This window comes from Aquarana catesbeiana, linkage group LG09, assembly GCF_042186555.1.
Source record: "Aquarana catesbeiana isolate 2022-GZ linkage group LG09, ASM4218655v1, whole genome shotgun sequence".
Taxonomy (NCBI): Eukaryota; Metazoa; Chordata; class Amphibia; order Anura; family Ranidae; genus Aquarana; species Aquarana catesbeiana.
Window position 1 is genome coordinate 245770909 of NC_133332.1, and position 14254 is coordinate 245785162.

Consider the following 14254-nt stretch of genomic DNA (forward strand, 5'->3'; position numbering starts at 1 on the left):
CCTGGTTACTGTCAATGTGATGCTGAACATGCTGGGAGAGGTGAGCCATCACAAGCATTTCATACTTTTCTGTGTAATTCTGTGGCTGCACTGTTGTTACAATTATCTCTTTGCAGATGGATAAAAAGAAAGAGCCACCTTTTCCTATGTGCACCTTTTTCCAGTCTATCAGATGAAAGCAAGAATCTCAGGTGAGCTCCAAGAACAAAATAGAGTTTGACTTTGCTCAAAGGTCTGATGAATTTCTAGACTTTGTATTTGCTGCAAATTTTAAATGGGCTTTTTAAGTTTTTTTTTTTTTTTTAACCCTTTGCATTAGGACGTGAACCATTCAAGCTTTAGCCAACAAATTTCGCATTTAATACATTTACACACACTGTAAACAGTAGTAGTGCCTTCTGTGACCACAAGATGGAGTTGGCTTCTTACAACAGAAGCTGTATGCTCTCAGACTTGTCTCAATGGTTGAGACCTTTACAGGTTCTATCTGTGGAAGTTTTGACAAGTTCCCATAAAAATGTACCTTAAAGGGGTTGTAAAGGTAAAAAGTTTTTAGCCCATATGTGTTCTCTGTGCTATATACATAGTGAATATAGTTGTTAAATATTTATGCTATTTCTCCACTTCCTCGTTCCCTCTCTTGATTCTGTCCTCAACTTCCGGGTTTTGGAGCGTGTTCACTAAAGCTATGTCATGGCATCAAAGGAACTACAATTCCCTTGAGGCTTAGCGGCATCGCGCATGCGCAGTGCCGCTTTTTCGCCGTGTCACGTAACGAGAACGTGCTTAGTTCTCGTTTCAATTTCTGGCTTGGATGAGCACACACCGCCCATTCCCTCCTCCCCAGCACGCCCATGACATAAATAAACAAATACTAGTAACTATTGGAAAAAAATAATAAATATATTCTTTATTGATAATGTTTTCATCGTATTTCGCTTAGATGGTCATTCAGTACAATAACAAGGCACGGGAGGCGGAGCTACAGCGTCTTAGACACACCCGCGGATCCCCTGCCTCCTGTGAACGTACACAGCATCTCCCCGCAGGGATGTAGTCCCAAGAGAGGGGACGAGCATGCTGACTAACCCCCAGCCAGAACGGCTCAGATGATGGGGGCAAGCTGACAGAGGAGGAACAGGAAGTGAGAAATTCAGACAAAGAAACAATACCTTTTCCTTCGATTTCCCTTCTAAATGTAAGTGAACCAACAATGCACTAGCTTAAAGGAACCTAATTAGAAAATAAAAAACGAACCTTTACAACCCCTTTAGAATAAAAATCATCAGCCCCTAAGCTTGCTGAAACAATATTTTGAATTCAATGCACACTGCGCTTATGACACTAAAAGTGAATGAAATATGTGCTGCTACTTAACCACTTCAATACCGGGCACTTTCGCCCCTTTCTGCCCAGAGCTTTCAGCACTTTCGCACTTTGAATGACAATTGCGCGGTCATACAACACTGTACCCAAACTAAATTTTTATCATTTTCTTTCCACAAATAGAGCTCAAAAACTCAAAAAGACTGACATTTTTGGAAAAAAAAAAGTTTTTCTTTGTTTCTGATATAAAATTTGGTTTTCTCCTTCACTGACGGACACTGATGAGTCGGCACTGATATGTAGAATTGATGGCCACTGATATGCAGCACTGGGCACTGATATGCAGCACTGATAGGTGCCATTGATGGCACTGATGGGCAGCACTGATTGGGCAGGTACTGACAGGTGTTAATGCTGGACACTGATTGGCACTATGGTGGGCACTGATTGGCACTATGGTGGGCACTGATTGGCACTATGGTGGGCACTGATTTGCACTGTGGTGGGCACTGATTGGCACTGGCAGGAGGGTTATGATGGGGAACTGACTGGGCACCTATTGGCAGCTTATGGGTACATTTGATGAGGGCTGTGCTGATAATCAGTGTGCTGATTATCTCCACAGACCCCCCCCGACAGGGTGAGCTGCCGATCGCCTCTCCCTGTCAGCGCGAACAGAGGAATGCCGTTTACCGGTACTTCCTGGTTCTCGCGATGATCATCTGTGATTGGTCACAACTAATCACGTGGTAAGAAGCCTCTGTTTGACGCTTCTTCCATTAGTCTGAAGCCAGCCCTAGCAGCCACCTGCGTCTCTAGGAACTTGGAGTGCTGGTTAAACGCAGTTGCACTCTCACATTTTGGCAGGCACGTCCAGGCAGCAGCTGATTAAATAATTTCTATTACTATATAAAGCAGTCGCCTTCTTAGCGGATGCCTCAGCAGAATCAGTTAAGCTGGCAGCCAGGTCAGCAGCACTGGTGAATGCCGCGAGAAGGGCCGTGTGGTTAAAGGCCTGGACGGGGGATGCAGCATCCAGACTTTGTGGATTGCCTTTTTCAGGTGATCACCTCTTTTGAACCTGGTCTCCAGGAAGCACTGGAGCATACCCAGGACAAGAAAAAGGCGTTCCTAGAAAAGAGGAAGAAGGCAGAGGGCAGACATTTTTTCGGGGCAACAGACCCAGCAGGAGAGTGAAGGCCGATATCCAAAAAGCACAGGTCACAAGGGGCGAGGAAGAGGAGGAGGAGGAATCTTTTTCAACCCTCCTCAGGCCTCCACAAAGCCCCAATGACTCCTGCATCCCAGTGGGAGGAAGGTTGGGGGACTTCCTTCTACAGTGGACTTACAGCTACAAGTTGGAATTCAATTGAAATCCCCCTTCCAGTTTTCTTGTCACCCTGTTACCTCGAGATCGGGAAAAGGCTCGGGCTCTAAGTCTGCTTTTAGGGGAGCTGGTGGATCAACGGGTCCTCACTCAGGTAACCCAGGGGGAACACTTCCAGGGATTTTATGCCCACGTATTCGTGGTCAGAAATCCCTCAGGCAAGTTCAGGCTAATCCTGAATCTCCGTCCACTCAACAGATCTCTGAGGTACAAGCACTTCAGTCCATCTTCACAGTACGAGTCTTCTTTTTGCAGAGTGCTATATGGCAACGGTCGATCTCAGAGATGCATACCTTCATATCCCAATACACCGAGATTTTCAGAGGTATCTCAGACTGGCGGTTAAAGTGAACTCAGAGGTTCTTCATTTCCAGTATCAGGCACTGCCATTTGGGCTAGCGTCCTCTCCGAGGATTTTTACGAAAGTCCTTGCAAAAGCCTTGGCCCCGCTGCGCATGAAGACCATTATAGTGATAATCTACTTTAGATGATCTCCTGTTCATCACCCGGTCTTTTTGTCAGCTGAAGAGGGACCTGCAGAAGACGCAAGAGTTCCTGCGGTCTCTTGGTTGGCTGATCAACCGGGAAAAGTCCCAGCTTGTTCCAACTCGAGAGGATCGGGAAGATGGATCAGGCGATGGCACAGCTTCAGACCAATCAGGAAGCCCGGATCAGAGAAGTCATGAGGGTGGTAGGATTTATGACCTCTTGCTTCCCAGCAGTCCCCTGGGCAAGGTTTCACCAGTGCCCCATGCAGGGCCACCTTTTACGTTGCTGGGATAGCGACCAACCTAAGCTCCTAACGCCCAGAGTCAAGAGGTCGCTGTGGTTGTGGCGAGCCCGTCGCAATCTAAACAGGGGTCTTTTGTGGTCCAGACCAACAGCTTTGGTGCTGACAACAGATGCCAGTTCTTTTGGCTAGCGGGCGCACGTGGATGACAACTTGGCTCAAGGTGCTCGGTCTCCAGTGGAAGCCAGGCGAATCTCGAACCAGAGGGAGCTGCTGGCGATCCAGAAGGCTCTAGAGGCCTTCCAGCTGCCTTGAGTGTATTTCTTCAGGTCTCCCTACAAGAAGATCGATTCATAAGAAACTTCTTCAAGTCCCTCTCCAGATCCAAGCAAGTGAGGGTTCGGCCTGGGCCTGTCCCGCTTGGGATCTGTCCTTGGTCCCCAGGGTGCATACAGGCAGTCCCTTTGAACCCTTGGAGACATCAGAAGTTAAGTGGGTAGTCTTAAAGACAATATTTTTAGTCACAATCACCTAGAAGGGTCAGTGAATTGCAGTCGCTCTCAATTCAGGAACCATTTTTGTTCATTTTGGAGGATAGGGTTGTGCTCAAAACAGACCCAGGTTTTCGCCCCGAAGTATCATCTTCATTTCAAAGAACGCAGGCTATTATTCTGCCAACATTTATTCCCCCCCCAGAGGTTGATGAGGAAGGAAGTTTTAGTTTACTAGACATTAGAAGAAGCCTTTTGGCTTATCTTGAGGTCAGCAGGACTTTAGAAGGTCAGAGTCCTTATTTGTTAACTTTGCAGGTGCACGTAAGGAGTTTAGAGCTTTGAAATACTCCATTGCCAGATGGATCAGAATGACAATCACGCAAGCATATAGGTAGGCAGGTACCCTAGTTAAGGCATATTCAACAAGGGCTGTGTCAGCTTTCTGGGCAGAGAGGGCTGGTGCCACTCTGGAGGATATTTGCAGAGCAGCAACGTGGTCCAGTTACTTCACATTCGCAAAGCATTATCACCTGGACTGGTTTTCCGGTAAGGAACAGGCGTTTGGACGTAAGGTCCTCCAGGCAGTGGTCCCACCCTAATAGATTATAGGAGGAGGCCTGGAGGACTGCCTTTAAGGTCTTGGCTGAACGTGTTTCTTGTCCGGGGGGGGGGGTGGGGGGGGTGTAGCCTTATGTCTCAGAGGCTGTCCTGGAAGACTCCTAGAAAAAATTACCAGTAAGTCTAACTCCAGTTTTTTGCACACATTTGTTTGTTTGCATAAGGAGAAAAATATACATAGGGAAGATTCAAACCTGGAGAGTGCAGATGTGCAAAGTAACCAATCAGCTTCCAGGTTTTATTATCAAAGCTTCAGTGAACAAGCTGAAGTTAGAAGCTGATTGGCTACCATGCACAGCTGCACCAAATTCTGAGTGCTTCAGTTATAGTAAATCTCCCCATGTATATTTCTCTAAGCGTCTTCCAGGATAGCCCAGGAGACCTAGGGCTCCTACCAGGACAGGAAACATGTTAACCCCCACTGTGGCATTTTGGGGTGGTATTCTTACCTTCTTCTTAGGTCCTAGAGCAGCACATCCACCAGGGGAGTAGGCTTGTAGCTGCTGTCCCTGCTTCTCAGTGCATGGGGAATGCCAGCACCGCGGTGTACGTTGGAGCTCTGGTCTGCAAGCCCCATGGCGGCAGTCGGCTGTTCTCTCCCTGTTAAACAGCGTGGCTGGAGTGTGCAGGGGAAGAGAGGAAGCCGCCCGTGTGAAGGGGCAGAACGTATGTGTTCCAAGCTGGCCCACAAGAAGTACTCAGTGGGGTCAATTCCGGGGCATGTGAACAGGGATGCTGGAAAGCTGGTGTTTAAAAGAGTGAAACCCGGCAGAGGCTGCGGACCACTACAGGGGCGGGGATAGACTCCTCTGTGATACCTGCACAGGTAGCAGAAGCAGGCCTTAACAGCAGCACCTCACAGGTAAGCCTGAAGTGTATTTATATGTAAGTATACTTACTTGCACATCCTGTGAGTTTTCTCCCCCTTGTAACCAGTAGGGACTAGGTGAAGGGGGCACATTTTTCCTTTTCTCCTGCACGGGATGTTATGGAGTGTATGTGGCATAAACTTTATTGGAGTCATTTTTTTTTTTTGCAGGCCAAGACTTAGGACAAGGCCCAAGCACAGCCACCAAAAAGGAAATGTGTGGTTTGCGGAAATAAATTGAGCTCCTCATGGAGAAAAGCAGTTTGCTACACCTGTATAGACAGCCTAGTTAAAGATGACCCGGTAGTCTCCTGTCAGAAAATGCTGACTTCTGTTAGAGATGAGCTTACGTCTACGTTTAGCTCATTTAAAACTCTGACAAGATTCAAGTCCCCTCAGAGGGTCCATCTCCAGTTAAGACTTCAGCTGGTCCTAGCGCTCAATAGCAGAGTGTGGCGAGTGAAGACTCTGAGGCTGAAGCTGGATCTGCCCAGTCTTCTCCGGAAGAATTGGGGTCAGATACAGGGCCCAGGGATAAACAATCCGCAAGGGGCTTGAGGTATAAGTTATCATTGGAAGATGTAGATGATTTATTAAAGGCTATCTATATGACACTTTATATAGAAGAGGAGAAGGTGCAATTGTCTAAATATGACAATATGTACAAAGGTTTGCATAAGAAAAAGGATAGAGTTTTTCCCGTGCATAGTTACGTTCTTGATGGGATCAATCCAGAGAGAAAAACCTTTCTTTTCCGGTAACCTAAAAAGAAGGCGGTTTCCATTTGAGGAGGACACAGCGCATCCATGGAACAAAAATCCTAAGTTAGATGCACCTCTTTCAAAAAATTTGGACCTAACGTTTGACGATATGGGCACGCTTAGGGATCCGATGGATAAGAGGAGATATCCTTCACAGAGCCTGGGACTCAGCTATTGGGAATCTTAAACCAGCTCCGGCCTCCACTTGTGTAGCCAGAAATTTAGAAGTATGGTTGACACAAATACAAGACACACTTGTTCGCAGGTACCTCTAGAGAGCAGATTCTGAAATCTCTCTCTCTTTCGTGCAGTGGAGTTTTTGGCTGATTCTTCCGCAGAGTTGGTAAGAATGACAGCTAGGACCTCGGCCTTAGTGAATTCGGCCAGAAAAAGCCTATGGCTTAAAACCTGGTCAGGCGACGCTGCCTCAAGGTTGCGTCTATGTGGTCTTCCCTTAACAGGTGATCATCTTTTTGGCCCAGGCCTGAAAGAGGCACTGGAACACACGGCCGACAGAAAAAAGGCCTTTCCAGAGAATAAGAAAAAGCCGACAGCCAGAAAGTTTTTTCGTGGCCAAAGTAGGCAGCAAGGTCCTAGAGAAAGGGACAATAGGCCCAAAAAACATTGGACAGGGCACAAGGGCAGTGGTAGAGGGGGCGTCTTGTTTAATCCTCCTCAACAACCTGCCAAGCCACAGTGACTCATGTCTACCAGTGGGAGGAAGATTGAGGGCTTTTCTCCCACACAGTGGGCAGCAGTCACCTCAAGTCCATTCATCCTGGACCTAGTGACCAATGGGTACAGGCTGTAATTTTCTTGCCAGCCACCAGAGCGCTTATTGGTCACCTTCCCTCCCCAAGATCGGGTAAAAGCGAGGGCCCTGGGTCTCCAAATTGGAGACTTGTTATATCAAAAGCTCCTGATCCCGGTTCCTCAGTCGGATCAGGGCAAGGGATTTTATACCCATATATTTGTCATCAGGAAAATATCTGCTTATCCTGAACCCCAGATCTCTAAACCGTTCGATCAGGTACAAGCACTTTTACATGGAGACAGTGTTCTCAATCAAAACCTGCTTTACCCAAACTGCTTCATGGCCACCTTGGATTTGAGGGATGCCTATCTGCACATCCCTATCCATCCAGCCTTCCAAAGATCCTTGAGACTAGCGGTCAAGATAGGAACAGAGATTTGGCACTTTCAATTTTAAGCCCTCCCCTTCGGTCTGTCCTCAGCCCCACGCATTTTTACAAAGGTGTTGGGGGAGGCGCTGGCTCCGCTAAGGTTATCCCTTACCTGGATGACCTCCTAGTGGTGGCGGAGTCGTACCAAAAGTTATTAGCGGAGCTCCAGACTGTACAGGACTTCCTTCAATCTCTAGGCTGGTTAATAAACAAAGAGAAGTCTTAATTCCGGCCCAGAAAGTGACATATCTGGGGTACAAATTTTTCTCAGTAGACCAAAAAGTTTTTCTCCCGCAGGAAAAGGTCTCAAAAATAATGCAAAAAATGTCAGCCTTACAGACCAATCAGTCGGTCTCACTGAGATTGGTTTCAAGAGCAGTGGGTCTGATGACCTCTTGCTTTCCCGCAGTGCCATGGGCAAGATTTCATCAACGCCCATTACAGCTGTTTCTACTAAGGAACTGGGACAGAGACGTAAGTTCCCTGGAATCAAGGGTCTTGTTACCCTCCAGTGTAAAAAGAAACTTGGGGTGGTGGAGGACACACATGCATCTAACAAGAGGTCTACCATGGTTATATATATATATATATATATATATATCCCAGAGGATCACAATGGATGCGAGTTCCTGGATATGGGGAGCCCACCTCATCAACACAATGGCACAGGGAAAATGGTCCTCAAGGCAAGTAAGAGCTTCATCGATTCACAGAGAGCTTCTAGCGGTTCAGAGAGCCTTGCAGGCATTTCAGACAGAAATCAGGGGTCACAGTCTCCAGATTCTATCTGTCAATATCGCTACAGTTGCATACCTCAACAAACGGGGAGATGTGAGGAGTCGGATACTTCAATCTGTCGCACAGGAGATTTTATCATGGGCAGAAGGGAATCTAGCTTCAATTACAGCAGTGCACCTGAAGGGGACACAAAACTGTCTGGCAGATTATCTCAGTCGCTACCGGGGTCACGATAATTGGTCCCTTCATCGCAAAATCTTTGCGGGTCTCACCGACAGATGGGCATGTCTCGAAGTGGACCTGTTCGCAGATCAGAACAATTGCAAGACAGAGAAGTTCTTTTTTCTGAACCCAGAGGATCGATCATTAGGGATCGATGCTCTGGCGACTCCGTCGCCATTCGGCCTCTGTTACGCCTTCCCGCCGATCAGGCTAATTCTAGAAGAAACAGATCTTATCCTAATAGCCCCTTTCTGGCCCAAGAGGCCATGGTTTTCCCTGTTACAGACTCTGGTCTCAGAGCCTCCACTGAGAGAAAAGACTTATTATCGCAGGGTCCAGTGTCGCACCCACACGTGGTTTCCTTAAGCTTGACGGCCTGGTATCTGAAGAAAAGATACTAAGCGCCCAGGGGTTCTCTGACAAAATAGTCAAGACCCTGGTAAATTGCAGAAACCCAGTCACTAGAGCCATATATTCCAAGGTTTGGAAGAAATTTAACTCGTGCTTATCTGAAAATCAAAGATGAACTCATGATGTTCCTTCAATTTTGTAATTTTTTTCAAGAGGGTATCGACAAAGGTCTATTAGTTAGTACCTTATAAAAGGTACAGGCAGCAGCTATCAGTGTTTTTCTCCAATTTTCTCTCTTGAAAAATCCCACTATAGCTAGATTCTTCAAATCCATTTCTAGGTCCAGGCCAGTAGTGGTTAGAAGTTGTCCAACATGGGACCTGTCCTTGTTCCTTCAAACTCTGGTAGAATTCACTTTTGAGCCCCTAGAATATATTTAGGTTAAGTTACTTACCTTAACCACTTGCCGACCAGCTGCCGTCATTATACTGCGACAGGTCAGCACGAACCCGCGAACCGCCGTAGCTATACGTCGGTCCCTTTAAACACTTGCTTACTTAAACCCCCCTCCTATCCAGCAATTTTCAGTGCTGACGCACTTTGAATGACAATTGCGCGGTCATACACCACTGTACCCAAACGACATTTTTATAATTTTTTTCCCACAAATAGAGCTTTCTTTTGGTGGTATTTAATCACCTTTGCAGTTTTTATTTTTTGTTAAAAAAAAAAAATGTAAAAAGACCGAATTTAAAAAAAAAAACAAAACTTTTTTTTGTATATTTTGTTCTAAAATTTTAAAACAGGTAATTTTTCTCCTTCATTGATGTACGCTGAGGCGGCACTGATGGGTGGCAATAATGGGCATTGATCAGTTACACTGTTAGGCAGCACTGCTAGGTGGCACTGATTGGCACCACTGATGGGCACTGATAGGTGGCACTTGTGGGCATTGATAGGTAGCACTGGTAGGCACGAGGAGAAAAAAAAATAATCACAGAGCTTTTGTTTTGATCATGTGATCAGCTGTCATTGGCTGACAGCTGATCACATGGTAGGGGTCCGGGACCAGCCCTTTACTCGGATCGGTGATCACCCGAGTCTCAGTGACTCGGTGATCACAGCACACCCTGCAGGGCGCGTGCACAGGGGAGGCCGTCATATGACGGCCTCCCGGAAATTCAGGTCCGCGCTGTGGCCGTCATTCGGCTATAGCGCAGCTGTCAAGAGGTTAAGCGGCATAGCAGGCACGCTCCCGCTGCACAGCGGGGGTGCCGGGCACGAGAGGAAGAACAGGGACGTGTGTGTGTGTAAACACACGCGTCCCAGTTCTGTGAGGTGAGAGAGAGATCGTCAGTTCCTACAAGCTGGGAACCACAATCTCTCGTCTCCTATAGTCAGTCCCATCCCTCTCAGCTAGAACACACACACAGGGAACACAGTTAACCCCTTGATCATCCCCTAGTGTTAACACCTTCCCTGCCAAAGACATTTATACAGTAATCAGTGCATTTTTATAGCATTGATCACTGTATAATTGTCAATCAATCCCAAAAATGTGTCAAAAGTGTCCGATGTGTCCGCCGTAACATCGCAGTCTCGATAAAAAAAATCGCAGATCACTGCCATTACTAATTAAAAAAATAATAATAATAAAAATGCCATAAATCTATCCACTATTTTGTAGATGCTATAACTTTTGCACAAAAACTTTTATTACCAAAAATATGTAGAAGAATACATATCGGCCTAAACCAAGGAAAAAATTAGGGCTATTTATTACAGCAAAAAGTACAAAATATTGTGTTTTTTTTTTCAAAATTGTCACTTTTTTTTTGTTTATAGCGCATAAAAATAAAAACCGCAGAGATGATCAAATAACATCAAAAGAAAGCTCTAGTTGTGGGGAAAAAAGGACATCAATTTTGTTTGGGTACAGCGTTTGTATGACTGCGCAATTGTCAGTTAAAGCGACACAGTGCCGTATCGCAAAAAGTGGCCTGGTCACTAAGCAGTCAATTCTTCCGGGGCTGAAGTGGTTAAAGTGGTTATTTTTCTTGTGGCAATTACCTCAGCTCGTAGGGTAAGTGGGTTACAGGCCCTATCAGAGAGGGAGCCTTTCCTCACAATTTTTGAGGATCGGGTTGTTTTGAAAACTGATCCAGGATTTCTGCCTAAAGTGGCCAGTACATTCTACAGATCCCAGAAATTGTACTGCCAACCTTTTGTAGTTCACCAAAGGGGGACCAAGAAAGAAAATTTTGTTTTTTAGACGTGAGAAGAAATCTTCTCGTCTACCTTGAGGTCACCAAGACCTTTTAGAAAAACAGATGCCTTGTTTTTCCCTTGTGTGCTCGTGAAAAGAGGACAGAGTGCATCTAAAGCCACCTTGGCTAGATTGATAAAGCAAGCCATTTCTGAAACTTACAAAATTAGGGAAGTTCCTCCGCCTTTTTTTCACTGCGCACTCAACAAGAGCCTTGTCTGCGTCTTGGGCTGAGAGGGCTGCAGCCTCACCAGAACAAATTTGCAGGGCTGCCAAATGGTCCAGTTTTTCGACCTTCATTAAACATTATCACCTGGATCTCCTATCTGCTTAGGAGCAGGAGTTTGGTCATAAGGTCCTTCAGGCAGTTGTCCCTCCCTAGACTGGTAAGTTCTGTCTCATGGGCTGTCCTGGAAGACGCTTAGAGAAAAGCTGAGTTAGACTTACCGGAAACCCCTTTTTCTGAGAGTCCTCCAGGACAGCCGGATCCCCACCCGGTTTTGTCTTGACGTGATGTGTATTATGCATATGTTTTGTTTTACAGGGACGTCCTACGGTTCTGTGAGAATACTGACATGGGGCCTGGAGGACTGCCCTTTTATCTGGTGGGGGTTAACGTGTTTCCTGTCCTGGTAGGAGGAGCCCTAGGTCCCATGTTCTGGAAGATTTTCAGAAAAAGGAGTTACCAGTAAGTCTAACTCCACTTTTCTCTCCATTCGGAAGAGAGAAAACACAGAGATGGTTGCACAGTGATTCCTGAGGCTATCAGAGCAGCAATTGGGGAAGCGGGAGTGAGAGTCCAGTCTCTGTACTGGGAAAGTACTGTGCTGCGCGCTCCCAGGACAAAGACAGGTACACATACAGGTGCATCTCATAAAATTTGAATATCATCAAAAAGTTAATTTTTTTCAGTAATTCAATTCAAAAAGTGAAACTCATTATGTATAGATGCATTACACACAGAGTGATCTATTTCAAGCTTGGGTGGAGTTCCACCCAAAAATGGAACTTCCACTTTTTGGATTCCTCCCCCCCTCCAGTGTCACATTTGGCAGGTATTTGCTCCCACTTCCTGGCATAGATCACCGCGGTGATTGCGGTGACCTACGCCACTTCCGCCGCCTACCCCGTCCTCCCCCCGCTGTATTCTGTGAGACACAGAATACAGCAGGACCTGTGAGGATGCGCAGCTCACGCATGCGCAGTAGGGAACCAGGAAGTGAGGCCGCACGGCTTCACTTCCTTATTCCCTTATCGAGGATGGCGGCAGCCGAGAGCCGAAGGACGGATCGGCTTCGGCTGTCGTCACCGCGGGTTCCCTGGACAGGTAAGTGTCCATATATTAAAAGTCAGCAGCTGCCGTATTTGTAGCTGCTGGCTTTTAATATTTTTTTTTTCAGCAAACCTCCGCTTTAAATTTGATAATTATGGCTTACAGCTGGTGAAAACCCAAAATTCTGTATCTCAGAAAATTAGAATAATACATAAGACCAATTAAAAAAAAGGATTTTTAATACAGAAATGTTGGCTTACTAAAAAGTATGTCCATGTACATTATAGTATGCACTCAATACTTTTCCGGGGCTCCTTTTGCATGAATTACTGCATCAATGCAGGGTGGCAAGCAGGCAATCAGCCTGTGGCACTGCTGAGGTGTTATGGAATCCCAGGTTGCTTTGATAGCAGCCTTCAGCTCATCTGCATTGTTGGGTCTGGCGTCTCATCTTCTTGACAATACCCCACAGATTCTCTATAGGGTTTAGGTCAGGCAAGTTTGCTGACCAATCAAGCACAGTGATACCATGATCATTAAACCAGGTACTGGTACGTTTGGCAGTGTGGGCAGGTGCCACATTCTGCTGGAAAATGAAATCAGCATCTCCATAAAGCTGGTCAGCAGAGGAAAGCATGAAGTGCTCTAGAATTTCCTGGTAAAGGGCTGTGCTGACTTTGGACTTGATAAAACAGTGGACCGACACCAGCAGATGACGTGGCTCTCCAAATCATCACTCACTGAAAACTTCACACTGGACCTTGGATTCTGTGCCTCTCCACTCTTCCTCCAGACTCTGGGACCTTGATTTCCAAATGAGATACAACATTTTCCACAGTCAGTAATGGTTTAGGGAGCCATGTCATCTGCTGGTGTTGGTCCAGTGTGTTTTGTCAAGTCCAAAGTCAGCACAACCCTCTACCAGCAAATTCTAGAGCACTTCATGCTTCCCTCTGCTGACCAGCTTTATGGAGATACTGATTTCATTTTCCAGCAGGACTTGGCACCTGCCCATACTTCCAAAAGTACCAATACCTGGTTTAATCATGGTATAACTTTGCTTGATTGGCCAGAAAATGCACCTGACCTAAACCCCATAAAGAATCTGTGGTGTATTGTCAAGAGGAAGGAAGGTGAGAGACACCAGACCCAACAATGCAGGCGAGCTGAAGGCCGCTATCAAAGAAACCTGGGCTTCTATAACACTTCAGCAGTGCCACAGGCTGATCGCCTCCATGCCACACCGCATTGATGTAGTAATTCATGCAAAAGGTGCCCCGACCTTTTGCATGAATTTTGCATGTATTGAGTGCATACTCTATTATACTATACATGGACATACTTTTCAGTAAGCCAACATTTCTGTATTAAAAATACTTTTTTTTTTTTTTAATGGTCTCATGTAATATTCACATTTTCTGAGACACTGAATTTTGGGTTTTCACTAGCTGCAAGCCATAGTCATCAAAACGAAAAGAAAGAAATGCTTGAAATATATCACTCTGTGTGTAATGCATCTATATAAAATATGAGTTTCACTTTTTGAATTGAAATAATGAAATAAAATTAACTTTGAGGATATTCTAATTTTATGAGATGCACCTGTATATGCGGCCTCACGGATAAAGACCCACTTCCTTGAGGCCGCATACGGGAAGAGATTAATAGATTAAGTGGCTCTTCATTTTCTGTGCATTCTCCTAGCAGAAGCTAATACCCCAGTCATTGTGTGTAAAGCTCTAGGAATGGTCATTAATACAGCTGTAGAATATGGATGTCTAATCATCCATTCTCTAATTTTAGAGCACTCTGGGCTCTAGCCTATCATGGTACATGCGATGTGGCATCCCTTCCTCTCCTGCACCTGGCCAATTGCCTTCCCCAGGGCCAAAAGCTGGAACATCCTTAAAAAGGTAGCTCCTGAAGCCCAAGAACCAAAAATTCAGCTGGTCCAAACATTTGTATGACATGTACAGAGATAGGAACCATTGGGGACTGATTGAAGAATGTACATAAGCTCAATTGACCCAGTTCAT